Source organism: Triticum aestivum, chromosome 1D, assembly GCF_018294505.1.
Source record: "Triticum aestivum cultivar Chinese Spring chromosome 1D, IWGSC CS RefSeq v2.1, whole genome shotgun sequence".
Lineage (NCBI taxonomy): Eukaryota > Viridiplantae > Streptophyta > Magnoliopsida > Poales > Poaceae > Triticum > Triticum aestivum.
The window spans coordinates 396011723-396026909 of NC_057796.1; positions in this window are offsets into that span (position 1 = coordinate 396011723).

A 15187-nucleotide genomic window follows, 5' to 3' on the forward strand; every position below is an offset into this window, starting at 1 on the left:
GAGGAGGCGCCGCGGCGAGAAGCGCACGTCCCCAGGCCTTCGCTCTCCATGCCGGCGAGACCAAGAGAGAGTAGAGGCAAAGGGGCCGGACCCGGCGGGAGCCTCGTCTCCCGGCGATCGGCGCGGCCAGCCGCCATGATGGATTCGGCTCGCCCCCGGAGGGTTCCCAACAAATCACGCTGCCCGAACTGGAGAGAGGAGGTTCGTTGACTTTGTTCCATTCCCAGCCCATCTTGCCGGCGGTGTGGCTAGTTCTATGCTGTCATGCCGCGCGCAGCAGGCCGGAGTCTGAAGCGTGATGCTACTGTTGGATTGCTGGACAACGGGTGCTACCGCCATGCGCGCAAGGTGTTCGGTTGATTGCCTAGAACTGCCAATAGGGTGTCAGCTGTGTCGTGAAGTCAAGCATTTTTCTGCTATTTTGTTAGGAACCATGAATCTTTAGAGTAGGTTTTGGACTGAACTGCCTCTAGGGTGCCATCTTGCATTGCCTGTCAGTGTTGCATGCAATCTTATAACTTTTATGTGCCTTCATCTCGTATTACTCATAATTTCTCCTTGTCCCCTGTTGTCTTGATCCACAACTTAGGGCAAATTGCATGACAAGAGTTAAAAATGAGAGAGTTCACTTGCTCTGGAAGATGAGGAACCAAGGGCAGCCGCCTGCTAATGACATGGTATAAGCTACTGTTTTGGTATAAGCTACTGTTTTGAAAAGGAATGCCGAACTCAAGGTTGATCAGTGTCCAGTATGATACCATTTCCAAACACTTGCAGTGTGTTTGAACCGGCACCCTGTAGTTTAACCATAGATTTTGATAGTTGGTGATATTAAACTTTCTGAAGTGATTCTGTTGTTAGAAATTTTCATAGCTCTTGTTTTTCCCCAGTCTTGCTCATATTTGCAATACTGAACTGTTGTAGCTGAAATATGATGCAGTAGCTTCACTGTAAGGGCATAGAATAAATGTAAAGTACTCCAGGATCATGCTGTTAAGTATTGTTCCTGATTGCCCACTACATCTCTAATTATTGATAACCTATTCGGTTCCATTCGTTATCATTATTTCCACAGTTTTTTGTTCAAACATATACACATAGTGAAAGTTCGCCACCGTAATAAAACTGAGTACACCATGACTACCCCAATTGATTAATATTTCTTGATTTTCCTTCTTTTATATGCATGTCTAATCTCTGATTTATCCATATATATGTTGGCCGACAGAAAACGGTCGAATCTTAGTGCTGCTGCCCCATGAACACATTTTTTTAATTTGATTGTACATTCAAATGAAGCCTTTGTTAAGTATACACTCCAAAATTCAGTTAACAGTATCCTAACTGAATTTTCTATTTCTGAATTTATAAACTCACTTTATATTCAGTTTATAAATTAACAGTAGCTTGAAAATTAAGTATCATTCGCATGGATCAACTGTTATTTTATTTTGTGGAGGATAAAGTTCAGATCATGAATAATGGCATTACAAGTGAACTTGGCACAATTACACATGTCCTGAACCTCATAGAATCTAACACTAGCAAGTCTTCATTGGCATGCAAGTACTACTTTTACATTGTCATGACAGGAACAATTAATTTGACATGTATCATTGGTACTGCTAAAACAATTCATTCATGTTTCAACAAATTTGGTGAATACCACTTCATATGTATTTTGCATATATGAATTATCTCCTGTTGCTTTCTAAGATGTTAGTTCTTTCAGTTCTAGCCCTCCTATCTTTAATTCCTGGCTGCTGGACTACCTGCAGGACAACGAGTTCATCTGCTGCAGCTACCGCTGTGAGCAGTCCGTCCGCGACGCGCTCCACAGCGTCTTCGCCGGGCACAACGAGATCCTCAACGTCTGGAAGTAAGTCGCCAGCCATCTGTTTCCTGATGAATTTTCTTTCTAGCTCAATGTGATCGGATCTGACTAGTACGTTCAGATTTGCTCTTGTTTTCTTTTCAAATAGTACTAGTAGTCTATATTCCAGCTGTGCAACTACCTGTAGCCACTTGAACCGATGAGAATTCTTCAAGCCTACCTATAGCCACTTGAACAGATGTCTATCTCAGATCTGCTCATCTAAAAAATCCAAGTGGAGTAGTATACTGGTAGTATAGTATAATAATATTATCAAAAGGTAAATGCCCTGATTATTTAGCTCTGTCAGATAAATAGTTTGTTTGTCTTTCTGTTTATTTTGTTACATTTTGCAGGGATAAAGTGAAGAAAAAGAAGAAAAGATTACTAGAAGATTAGTTTTAGGATTTTCTTTTATTTCCTTGCAATTTTCCTTTTATTGCAAACTTGTAAAGACATTGTAATATTCTTACTATAATAAAAATTATGATTCTATTTCATTTTTTGTTTTTAAATTATTTTTCCTTATGGGTTGTTTTCTGTAAATTTAGATTTTTTTTGTTTTCCAAATACATTACTAGTGGCGCATTTAAGCCCTTATTAGTGGCGCACCTTCCTTTATTACTAGTGGCGCACCTATAAGGTTATTAGTGGCGCACCTGGAGGGAATACCAGTGGAGCACCGAATGGTATACTAATGGCGCACCACATGGTGCGCCATTAGTATCTGGTATACTAATGGTGCACATGTGGTGCGCCATTAGTAATAAAATCTAATGGCGTGGTGCTAGTGGCGCACCTGTAGTGCGCCATTAGTAGGCAAAACAGGTGCGCCACTAGCAGGCCTTTTCCTAGTAGTGCGATGTTCATCCCGCCGCCGTGATCAGCGCGTTCCACCAGAACGTGCGCAACCGCAAGATGCATGAGGAGCTGGCGATGAACAAGGTCAAGGATGTGGCCGAGCTTTATGTTCTGGCCGATCGGTGCACTCGAGCTGAAGAGGGAAGGAAGTACCCCGGCGAGGATGCCGGCGCGGAAACCGACTCCACGGATGACACCAGTACCCCGGCGAAGAAGGGCCGGCGCCGTAACAGGAAGTGCAAGGGCAAGACCGTGCTTGCTGTCGAGGGGTCCGACGACACCGGCGCCACCAAGAAGGTCAAGGCGAGCGACCCCGGCAAGGAGGTTGCCGGGTGTGCCGCTTGCCGGGCTTTGGCGGCTGCCGACAAGCTAGGGGGCTCCGACAAGAAGTATTGTAAGATCCACCGCACCAAGGGCCATGACCTCTAGAACTACCGCCAAGTGGAGCTGCTCGCTGAGAAGCAGAGAGCCGAATACGAGCGGCGGGATAAAGAGAAGGGTCAGGAAGGTGCCGAAGGATCCGACAAGAAGCGTGGCGGCCAAGGAGGTCGCCGCGGCAAAGATAATCAGCAGGAGAGGCCCACCCGGGGCCGTGACAAGAAGCAAGAAGATGATGATCATGACGAGGACGACGAGTCCGGTGAGCAAGAGTTCAAAAGGCTACAGAGGCCATGTGCGTCGACGGTGGCGCCTCGCTGCATGTTCTCACCGCCAGCTCAAACAGTTAGCGCTTGATATTACAGCAGCAGAGCCCTCGTTCGATGCCCAGAAGCCGCTGAAGTGGTCCAGCACGCCCCTCATCTTTGACGCCGAGGATCACCCTGACCGCACAACCGCGATAGGGTGTTTGCCGTTGTTGGTCTCACCAACAATACGCAACCTTAAGGTGAACAAGATGCTGGTTGACAGCGGGGCCGGTCTAAACTTGATTTCACCTGTTGTGATCAGAAGGCTGCAAATTCCTGTTGGAGACCTCGAGGAAACGGGCATGTTTCAGGGGGTCAACCCGGGAAGGAGCCAGCCGAAGGGGAAGGTCACGTTGCCTGTGACGTTTGGAAGTGAGTTGAACTACAGGATGGAGAGGATTGTCTTTGATGTAGCCAAGATCCCCTTGCCCTACAACGGGATCCTCGGCCGCCCGGCATTAGCTAAGTTCATGGCGGCTTCTCACTACGCCTACAACACGCTGAAGATGCCCGGGCCAATGAACATCATCACCGTCCCCTCCGACAAGAAATATGCGTTGATCTGCGCCGACCTACTCTAACAAGAAGCAGTTGCAGCAGCTGCCGCCAAGGCACCTGCTCCTGCCACAGAAGCCCCGGGAGGGAAGAAAAAGACCGGCAAGACCTCTTGCACCCACTCCGGCAAGCGCACCTCTTCGGAGTGTTGTGCCACCGTCGAGGACGTGCCAGAGAGCTCCACCGGCAAGAGCAAGAAATCCAGAGCTGCGCCACCAGAGACCAAGAAGGTGTCCGTCAAGGAGGATGGCATGGGAGGAGCTTTCACCATAAGCTCCACCCTCGACAGCAAATAGGAAAGCGAGCTCGTCACTTTCCTGCGGGCGAATGTCGATGTGTTTGCATGGCAAGCCTCCGACATCCCCGGCGTTCCCAGGGAAGTGATTGAGCACCATCTTGCTGTCTGTCCTCATGCACGGCCCGTCAAGTAGAAAGTCAGGAAGCAAGCTGAGAGGCAAGAGTTCATCACATAAGAGATCAGAAAATTAGAAGCAGCAGGACTGGTGAGAGGAGTGCTCCATCCAACGTGGTTGGCCAATCCTGTAGTGGTGCGCAAGGCGAATGGGAAGTGGAGGTTGTGTATTGATTACACAAATATTAATAAGGCTTGTCCTAAAGACCCCTTCCCATTGCCGCGCATCGACCAGATTGTTGACTCCATGGCCGGGTGTGACCTGCTATCATTTCTCGACGCCTACTCAGGGTACCACCAGATCTTCATGACGAAAGAAGACGAGGAGAAGACAACATTCATCACCCCATGTGGTACGTATGTCTTTTTACGGATGCCTTTCGGGTTGAAGAGTGCTGGCTCCACCTTTGCAAGAGCAGTCCAAATTGGTTTTGAGCCCCAGCTACATAGAAATATGGAAGCTTATATGGATGACATAGTGGTCAAAACCAAGGACAAAGCAACTCTTGTGCAAGATCTGGAGGAGACGTTTGCAAACCCGCGCAAGATCAACCTCAAGCTGAACCCTGAGAAGTATGTCTTCGGTGTCCCGTCCGGCAAGCTTCTCGGGTTCTTTGTGTCGCAGCGCGGGATTGAGGCAAACCCAGATAAGATCAAGGCCATCGAGCAGATTGAGGCACCCAAGCGGATCAAAGATGTGCGTCGGCTCACTGGCTACGTTGCCGCCATGAGAAGATTCATCTCCAAGTCTGCGGAGCGTGCCCTTCCCTTTTTCAAGATCTTGAGGAAGCTGGGCCCAATGGAGTGGACCCCGAAGGCCGAGACGGTGCTGCAAGATTTGAAGAAGTACCTCTCCTCTACCCCAGTGCTGGTTGCGCCCAAACCAAAAGAACCGTTGCTGCTGTACCTAGCGGCAATGAATCAGGTGGTTAGCGCCGCACTAGTGGCGCAGAGAGAAGTCGACGAAGAGACAGTGGCAACGGCAGAGTCAACGGATGGAGAACCGGAACCCTCCCCGGCAGGGCTTGGTCCCGGCAAGACCGAGTCCCCGGCAGAGGTTGACGCCAATGCAACAAGGCCCGCGCGGTCGGGTGAAGTGGCACAGAAGAAGAAAATGGTGCAGCACCCGGTTTATTTCGTCAGCTCCCTCTTGCAGGGGGCTAGGTCGAGGTACTCAGGTGTGCAAAAATTGCTCTTCGGCCTCCTTATGGCCTCGAGGAAGCTGCGCCATTACTTCCAAGCGCACGAGATCACCGTGGTCACCCGCCTCCTGTTGCAACGGATATTGCATAACCCAGATGCAACGGGGAGGATCGTGGAATGGGCCCTGGAGCTGTCGAGTTTCGGTTTGAAGTTTGAAAGCACCTCGACGATTCAGAGCAGAGTTTTGGTGGAGTTTGTTGCAGAATGGACCTCGACGCCCGACGAAGAGGTACAGGAGACCACTCTCCCCGGCAAGGAAACGAGCCGCAACTGGATCATGTACTTTGATGGGGCTTTTTCGCTGCAAGGCGCCGGTGCTGGTGTGCTGCTTGTCGCACCCACCGGAGAGCACCTCAAGTATGTCATCTAGATGCACTTTCCCCAGGAGATGTCAACTAACAACACCGCCGATGAGGGCTTGCTTGCCGGTCTCAGGATCGCAGCGGACCTCGGAGTCAAAAAGCTCATCGTCAGGGGTGATTCGCAGCTCGTCGTCAGACAAATCAACAAGGATTATCAGAGTCCGTTGATGGAGGCCTACGTGGATGAGGTGAGGAAACCGGAGGAGCGCTTTGACGGTATACAAGCAGTGCATGTCCCTCGGGCGGAGAACGACATCGCTGACTACCTGTCAAAGCATGCTGCCCTCAAGCTACCTGTGGAACCAGGTACTTTTGTGCTTCAGTTAACTCAACCATCCGTCGAGGCGTCAACCGGGCAGAGCAAGCGGAGGAAGCTAGGCCCCGGCAAGTACTTCCCCACCGAGCTCCCCGGAGTCGCAGGCGAGGATGTTGCCGTGGATGCCGATCCTGCCGTGGAGCAACCAACTCCGGCAGGGCCTCAGGCCATGGCTGTAGAGACAGTCGCTCCCGTGGCAGAAGAGATGCCTTTGGCCCTCGCCATCAAGCCACAGGCTCCGGCATGGGTGCAGCACACCGTCCGATTCCTCCAAGTAGGAGAGCTTCCTGAGGAGCAGGAAGAGGCAGAAAAAGTAGCCCGCCAGTCTGCTCTGTACCAACTCATTGACAACGTATTGTACAGAAAGAGGCAGAATGGGGTGAAATTGAAGTGCATCTCCCAGGAGGAAGGACTAGAGCTGTTGGCAGAAATACATGGAGGCATATGTGGCTCCCACATAGGGTCGAGGGCCCTTGCCGGCAAGGCTTTCCGGCAAGGTTTCTTCTGGCCCACTGCCCTCCAGGATGAGACGACACTAGTAACCAAGTGTAAAGCGTGCCAGTTCCATTCGAAGAAGCTTCATCAACCAGCTCAAGCCCTTCAAACCATCCCTCTCTCCTGGCCCTTCTCGGTCTGGGGGCTCGACATATTGGGCCCTTTCCCCCGTGTTGTCAGGGGCTTTGAGTACTTGTACGTTGCAATCGACAAGTTCACAAAGTGGCTAGAAGTGGAAGCAGTGAGGAAGGTGATAGCGCAGTCAGCCATCAAGTTCTTCAAAGGGCTAGTTTGTCATTTCAGTGTACCCAACAGGATCATCATCGATAACGGCACGCAGTTCACAAGCCATGCCTTCATGCAGTACATTGAGGATCTCGGCAGCATGGTCTGTTTTGCTTCCGTGGCACACCCACGGAGCAACGGCCAAGCGGAGAGAGCAAATGCTGAAGTTCTGCGAGGCTTAAGAACGAAGACCTTTGACAGGCTGCGCAAAAGAGGAAGACGTTAGATTGATGAGTTGTCGGCGGTTCTTTGGTCGATCAGAACGACACCGAATCGAGCCACCGGCTAGACACCCTTTGCCTTGGTCTACAGGGCAGAAGCAGTTCTCCCCACGGAACTCATATATGGGTCACCTCGAGTGCTCGCTTATGATGAGCTTGAGCAAGAGCGATTGCGGCAAGATGACGCAACGCTCCTTGAGGAAGATCATCTCCGGGCGGCTGTGAGAGCAGCACGCTACCAGCAAGCCTTGCGCCGCTACCATAGCCACAAGGTTCATGCCCGGAGCTTTGAGGAAGGCGACCTTGTTCTTCGGCACGTTCAGTCGGCCAAGAATTCCAACAAGTTGACGCCAAAGTGGGAAGGCCCTTATCGGGTAACGTGAGTCACCAGGCCCGGCGCAGTCCGCCTGCAGACCGAAGATGCCATTCCAGTGAGCAACTCCTAGAACATCGAGCATCTTCGCAAGTTTTACCCATGAGGCGCGAGGCGGCAAGGCATGTAACCCTTTGTACAAAGCCAGGCATAGACCCTGAGCATAAATAAATGAAGCGCCGGCGCCCTAAGTTATAGCATGCATGCTAGGTCAAGTCTCTTCCTCGGTTAGGGTTGATAGTGCTTAGCAGTGGCTAACCCCTAGCTTAGAGGTCGAGTGCGCGTTTCTCTGTTCTTTTCTGTCCTCTTTGGTTCGCAGGGCACATGAGCTTTTCTGCTGAACTGTTCGGAAGGAAGGAAACGGACCGGCGTCCGAACCCCGGCGAACCAAAGTTGCCTGGGGCTGCAAGTACAAGGATCCAACCGCGGCAAGGCAAGATTGCCGGGGGCTGCAAGTACAAGGATCCAACCGTGGCAAGGCAAGATTGCCGGGGGCTGCAGATCCAGATAAGTCTTTTATCCTCTATCATGCATTTCGGTATGGAACTGGGATATATGAAACCTTGTTTTATTTCTAAGTTACCGTGCTCCCCTTTTCTATACCCAAGGATTATTTCCTGGGTTCGGATTTGGTTGTAGTCGCGGCAGTCGGGAAATGGGACGAGGGGCCTGAGCCCGCTTCATCCCTACCTCCGCCAAGAGCGTGAGAATGGTCGAGCGAAGTGGGGGGACGGCAAGGCCTGTTGCCGGGCGAAAAACGTTTATCTTAAATAATAACAAGGATTCGCTCCTTGTCGTGGGTTTCACCCACGAACGAAAAACTCGGCAAACATCCCTTTTTCATTAAAAACATCCCATACAGGTACAGTTCATACGGAATGAAAAACATGAGCAAGGGGGATTACAAGCTTTAAATCCTACTAATGCCCGCAGGCTTACAAGTTAAAAAAAAGATAAGGTGCCCGTAATCCCTTTCTTGTCCCTCTCCTCAGGAGGCAGGTCAAGGAAGCGAAGAGGGGAAAAAGGAGCGCCTAGGCGAGCTACGGGTGACAGAAGACACCAAGAGAACATCTCGGTGGCCGTCCAAAGGCTGGCTGGTGATGGCGGCGCGGAAGGAAGAGCTGGAAGACGAGGCGGCAGGCCGCCAATACGCGATGAAGGCGTCGGTGCCCGCGTACTCCGACTTGACGGCCTTGCCACCCGCCCTCTTCCTCTTCCGCAGCCTCTGACCGCCAGCCGCCCAAGGAGACGGCCCCGAGAAGTTCAAGGAGCCGGCCCCTCCCCCGGCGAACCCCGCCGTAGGAGCGGCCAGGTGCAGATGCTGCTGCTGCCGCACCCGGCCAGGCGCGGCGCGCCTGACGCCTAGTCGGACCCGTCATCCTGCCGCCCGCTACCCTCGTCATCGCTACCGCTCCCCTCCTCGTCACTCTCGCTCGAGGAAGAGTCTTCGCCATCGGAGGAGCTCTCCAGGCAGCACCTTACGCGAGTCCCAAAGTGCCCAAAGGCCTTGACGGAGAGGAGGCCACCCTCCATTTACTTGAAATGGAGAGTGAGCCCCTCTGTCAGGCTGTGGATGCGAGCAAAGGTCTTCCACCCTCGGCGAAGATACATGACGTGAGGGGCGGGGAACTCAACGTCGGCCCATGTACCGCTGTTTCCGCAGCCCCTCATACGCAGCCGCAGTACCTGCGGCGGGTGCAGCTCCATCTCCCGCGCAAACAGGGTCGGGAGGCGACGACGACGGCGCGGCGACCGGCGCAGCCTGATGAAGAACTCGCGGGGATTGTCCCCGACGTGGCCCTCCACCACGGGAAGGACCGCTGGCGGAGGCGAGGCCGATGCGCCGCCCCGTCTTCCTCTTCCACGAGCGCCACGACGACCACGGCCTCGCCCCCTTCCTCTTCCCCTCGCGACTGGCTTCGCCACCACAGGCTCTTGGGGAGGAGGGGCACGTTGTCGAGCGGCGACCCTCGCCGCCACCATCGAAGGACCGAGGTTCCCCTTTTCCATGGCGGATGAGAGGAAGGAGGAAGCAGGTGTCGGTGCCAAAACAGGCGGATCTCGGGTAGGGGGTCCCGAACTGTGCGTCTAAGACTAATAGTAACAGGAGGCGGGAGACACGATGTTTACCCAGGTTCGGGCCCTCTCGATGGAGGTAATACCCTACTTCCTGCTTGATTGATCTTGATGATATGAGTATTACAAGAGTTGATCTACCACGAGATCGTAGAGGCTAAGCCCTAGAAGCTAGCCTATGATTATGATTGTTGTTGTCCTACGGACTAAACCCTCCGGTTTATATAGACATCGGAGGGGGCTAGGGTTACACAGAGTCGGTTACAGAGAAGGAAATCTACATATCCGAATATCCAAGCTTGCCTTCCACGCAAAGGAGAGTCCCATCCGGACACAGGACGAAGTATTCAATCTTGTATCTTCATAGTCCAACAGTCCGGCCAAAGTATATAGTCCGGCTATCCGAGGACCCCTTAATACAGGACTCCCTCAATAGCCCCTAAACCAGGCTTCAATGACGATGAGTCCGGCGCGCAGATTGTCTTCGACATTGCAAGGCGGGTTCCTTCTCCGAATACTTCATAAAAGATTTAGAACACAAGGATCATGTCCGGCTCTGCAAAACAAATTCCACATACCACCGTAGAGAGTACAATATTCCACAAATCTAATCTGCTGACAGCATGACAACACACCACGGTCCGGTCATTATTCGAACCGTTTTCACAACCAGCTACTGCACGTAATGCGAGGCGGTTTCCTTGACACGTCTTGTCGAAGCAGAGATCGTGTCCCCTTATCACGGGATCCTCATTAATACGGGTATGGGTAACCCAACCGCGCCATCAATCGCGGCGCTTGGGAAATAAGCGTTTTTAACAGGCAAGTGGGGAGGCGCACAGTTTCTACCGCCTTTATAAAGAGATAAGGATTCTCTTCTTTCACCCACGCCTCCTTCCTTCTTCGCTCATCCATTCTCGCACGCTCGAGCTCCAGCGCCCCAGTTCTCACCTTCTCCGCACAGCCAAACATGTCCGGAGTGGGAGGCAAGTGGATGGCCTCCTCCGTCAGGGAGGAGGACATTACGAAGCTCCGGGCAGCCGGATACTTGGCCGCAAACATCGCGCACCGGCTCCCGGACGCAGGGCAGATCATTCCGACTCCGGGACCCCATGAGAGGGTCGTGTTCCTCGCCCATTTCGTCCGCGGACTGGGATTCTCCCTCCACCCATTTGTCCGCAAGCTCATGTTCTATTACGGGATGGATTTTTATGATCTGGCCCCTAATTTCGTCCTCAACATCTCGGCATTTATCGTCGTGTGTGCGGCTTTTCTCCGCATCAGGCCCCACTTCGGCCTGTGGCTAAAGATCTTCAACGTAAAGCCGAAGATATGTCAGGACCGGATTTTCGGGATATTAATTCTCCAGAAAATGGCCCTTATGCTCACCAGCCCCAAGATTACTGTTAGCTGATGAGGCACCAACTTGATACAAGAAATTCCAAGCAAGTACAAAATATGTAGTACAAGACCATTGTGGCCTATGAGTACAACACTTGGTTTCTAGTGGTTGATGGCGGAAGCGGTTTGTGGTCCATCCGCGTCTATGGGACTCCATTTCCCACAAGAACAGCTGACCAGGATAACTCCTATCTTCGCGAGGCTGCTATCACCTTTACATGGGTTCCGGGGCTGTCGTCGTAACGCTCCTCTCCACGCTAGAAATCTGGCCAAGACAATAGCCAGGGACAAGCCAGTGAGTACGTTTGAATGTACTCGCAAACATCAAGAACACGGGTACAATATATCAAGTGGTAAACGTGCTCTGAAAATACTTTATGATCATAACGTCTGTCACGAATGAACGAAGTCCAAGGTGTACGCATGCGGAAAAATGTGAATATGCAATACGGGAGTAGAAATGGAATGCACTGATCGAGTGTCTGAAATGACTCCTCGAAGGGTACAAATAAATTAACAATGCCGCAGTCGGGCGTCTGAGCGACACCACATAAAGGGCTTATAAGGAATAATTAAACAACAAGCATGCCGCAGTCGGGCGTCTGAGCGACACCACATAAAGGGCTTATAAAGAATAATCACAGTGAATATCCAGGAGGTAGAACCATCCCAGGGATACCCAATAATACAAATAAAGTAAATGGTTAGTCCACAATAATAGTAATCATAATCGTCCCAAGTCACAAGTCATGATCCAAGTTCTGGTTTAACAGTTGTTCCTCCGAAGACCGACACTAAGACCGACACTTGACCTATCCCAGACTGTAGTCCTTAACCATGGACACGGCTATTCGAATAGATGTATAATCTCTGCAGAGGGTGTACTCTTTACCCACGGGTAACGGATTTCTTTAGTCCATTGGGACTAATTCCGTCTACGGTCTTTTAATTGAAAACACGCCTGACCTGCACACACCAGCTTAACTTACCGGTGTCTGGAATCACCCACAACACCTGTCAAGCAAAACTCTAAGTGGGGAGGCTACAACCTCGACGTAGCATGGGATCAAATTTATATCGTGCGCTCTAAGGGGTGCCCCCCTCTCGGTCCCAACCGGAAACACCCATGCCCCCGGACCGGATGACAGGCTTTAATCCATGGCCATGGGACCCTCATCACGGCCTCTCTGTACGGTGTGTGCTAGAAAGGGGTTGACAACTTACTGAACCGTACCCTACCTATGGCAGGGACAAGTGGTAGTACGAAGCAAGTATGGGGGTTACTGGACAAGACTCGATCTAAGGCCGACTCAGGAGGTTTGAGTGTTCCCTGCATGATTAGCATAACAAGAATATTTCCAATAACAGATAAGCTTAACACTCATCAAGCCCCACCATGCCATACCGGACATACTCGTCTCAACGAGGGACTAGGGACAAGCTCGCGTCTACCCAAGACCGCGACTTTCCCGACTTCCTTCCGGCATGCATGAGAAGCTTACGAGGACGATCACTATTACCAGCATATCCATTTATAACAGCAAAGGAAAACTCCATTTTTCACTCATGCGTATGATCTTACCGTCACATAAAATAGCGTAAGCTCCAAGTCAAGATGATGTTGTAACCGTATCAACAACATCCAAAAAAATATTAAGCCAGGGTTCAGAATGCTTGCCTTCAAGTGTATGCATGAGGGGGTGCATTTTTTTTAAGGTTGCCTTTTCTCCAAAATCCTACTTTGGGAAATATTCAAATAAAACACATTTCAAATACAGTACAAAAGTTGTCCCAAATATTTTTGAAATAAATCTTAAAATAAACTAGATGAAATTTGAGAGTGGTAGGAAAAAGAATCAACTCATTTGGAGTTTTATTTTAAAAGTTATAGCCAGTCAAAGATTAGTCAAACTTCTGTTTTTAAATAAACCAGAAAAGAAAACGCTTCGGGGGAGAATACGCTTTCAAAGCAGAGAAGATGTACTCGGGATTTTGCGCTATCACTTAACCAGAGAGGACGGGCGTGCGGGTCACTGACAGTGGGTCCAGGGGGCCCACTGGTCAGGTTTGACTGGTCTCCCTCTCCCTCCTTTCTCTCTGCCCGAACGGTGGCGGGCCTCCGGCGATCGCCGTCGACGAACGGCAGCTCCCCACGGGGCCCCAAGGGCAGGGATGGATCCGCCAGACCGGGGCGGTCCTCCCGGTGGGTGCTGGGCAGGTGGGGACGGAGGAGGTCACCGGCGGCGAGCTCCGCGGCGGACGGAGGTTCGGGAGCAAAGTGAGCTTCGGGCTATGGTGGTCATTGGTCGAGGCTGAGGCGCTAGGAAGCTCCGCAAGGCTATGGGGAGACGTCTGGTGGCGTTGGATTGGCGGGGGAGGGCCTGGCTGCGACGTATTGCACCGGAGTTCGGCGGCGGCCGAACTGGCCGGAGACGAGGAAGAAGGACCCTCCCCGTCGATTGCTGGCTAAGGGGAAACTATGGGGGTGGCCTAGGGTTGCCTGAGTGCTCGAAGGAGCACGGGGCCTCCTTTTATAGCGCGACGGGGCTGGCTCCGTGACGGTGGATAAGATCGACGATGAGTCGCCGTTGCTGTAGCTGCAGGGCGTCGTGGCGGCGACGAGCGCGTGCCGACGAGCATGTGGATGAGCTCGGGCTGTACACAGGGGGCAGCTGGCGCGCGCGGGTGGCTTGGGCGGCGCCGTCCACGGCAGAGCCTGCTGCCGACGCCGGCGTGCCGCCAAGGGAGCCCTGACGGCGGCGCTGTAGGGCGCCAGGGAGGCTTGGAAGTTTCTGGTGAGTGGGCGAGTGCATGGCGCGGCTCTGCAGGCGAGATGGGGCCAGTGACGGGACGCGTCGACCCGAGCGCACGCACGTGCAAAACGCGCACTCTGGCCGCGCCCAGAGCACGCACACCAGGTGTTCGACGAAAAGCCAGCGCGCTCTAGAGAGCTTGGGTGATGCGGGTAGTTAGCAGGCCAGGGCTAGGGATAGCTAGGAGGTTAGTGGAGATGCTGGATGGGTCAGGGGCTCAAGTCCACAATGCAAACTAGAAGACATGCCAAAACTGTTCCTGCACACAGGGTGTTCGACAGAATGCCATGGGCATCTAGGCAACTCTTGGGGTGGCCAAACTCTCCAGATCCTAGTCTCTTTAGGAGCTCAAGAAGGTGGTAAGGTTAGCTTGGCAAAAACAGAAACTAGATAGTGCAAGATTTTGAGAAAACCAGTTTTGGGCAGAAACTAAAGGCTAACATTGCATGCACTAAAAATACTCCAATGGGTCCAATCTCCTGGACTTAAGAGTTTGGTAGGGAGGACTATAAGTAGGAAAAAGCTCATGGGTATTAGAACAAAATAAAATGGGGTTGCAGTTCAAATCACCAAACTGGACCAGAATGGAAATGAAGATGATTCACTCAAATTTTTCAAAGAACATCACTGGGTTTTTGCATGAGGTTGCATTATAAGCATCCATTGACATCTCCAAACACTTGGAAGAATTTTTAGAACAATATTTAAATAGGTTGTAGTGCAAAAATACCTACTGGACCAGATTTGAAAAATTGATGTAGAGCTCAAAATCTCCAATGACCAGAAGATATTTTTGCATAAAAGTGATGTGGAAACCTCACATGACATCCCCAAATTTTGGTGAAAATTTTAAAAGCATTTATCAAATGGTTGCAGTGCAAAAAGGGGCTCCAAATTAATGAAAGTTCATTTTAAAAGAATAAAGCTCATGGAAAAATAATTATGCAAATAAATCCACTGATAAAGAATTGATTTTATAAAGAGGGCACACAAGTCCAATAATACTTTTGGAAAGTTTCCATTTGAGGTGAAAACCCACAATATTAAAGAGAAGAGGGGTTCTAAAATCAAAGGAGAAATCCAGAAAAATAAAAATTTTATTTCCTGGCAAAATTTTAATTAATAAACAAGGTCAAAATTTTGGGGTGTTACAACACTACCCCCCTTAAGAAAAATCTCGTCCTCGAGATTTGCTAAGGGTTGTTTAAGAAATAATACTCCCATTAGTTGGAACCAAGAGTTTGCTCATAGCACA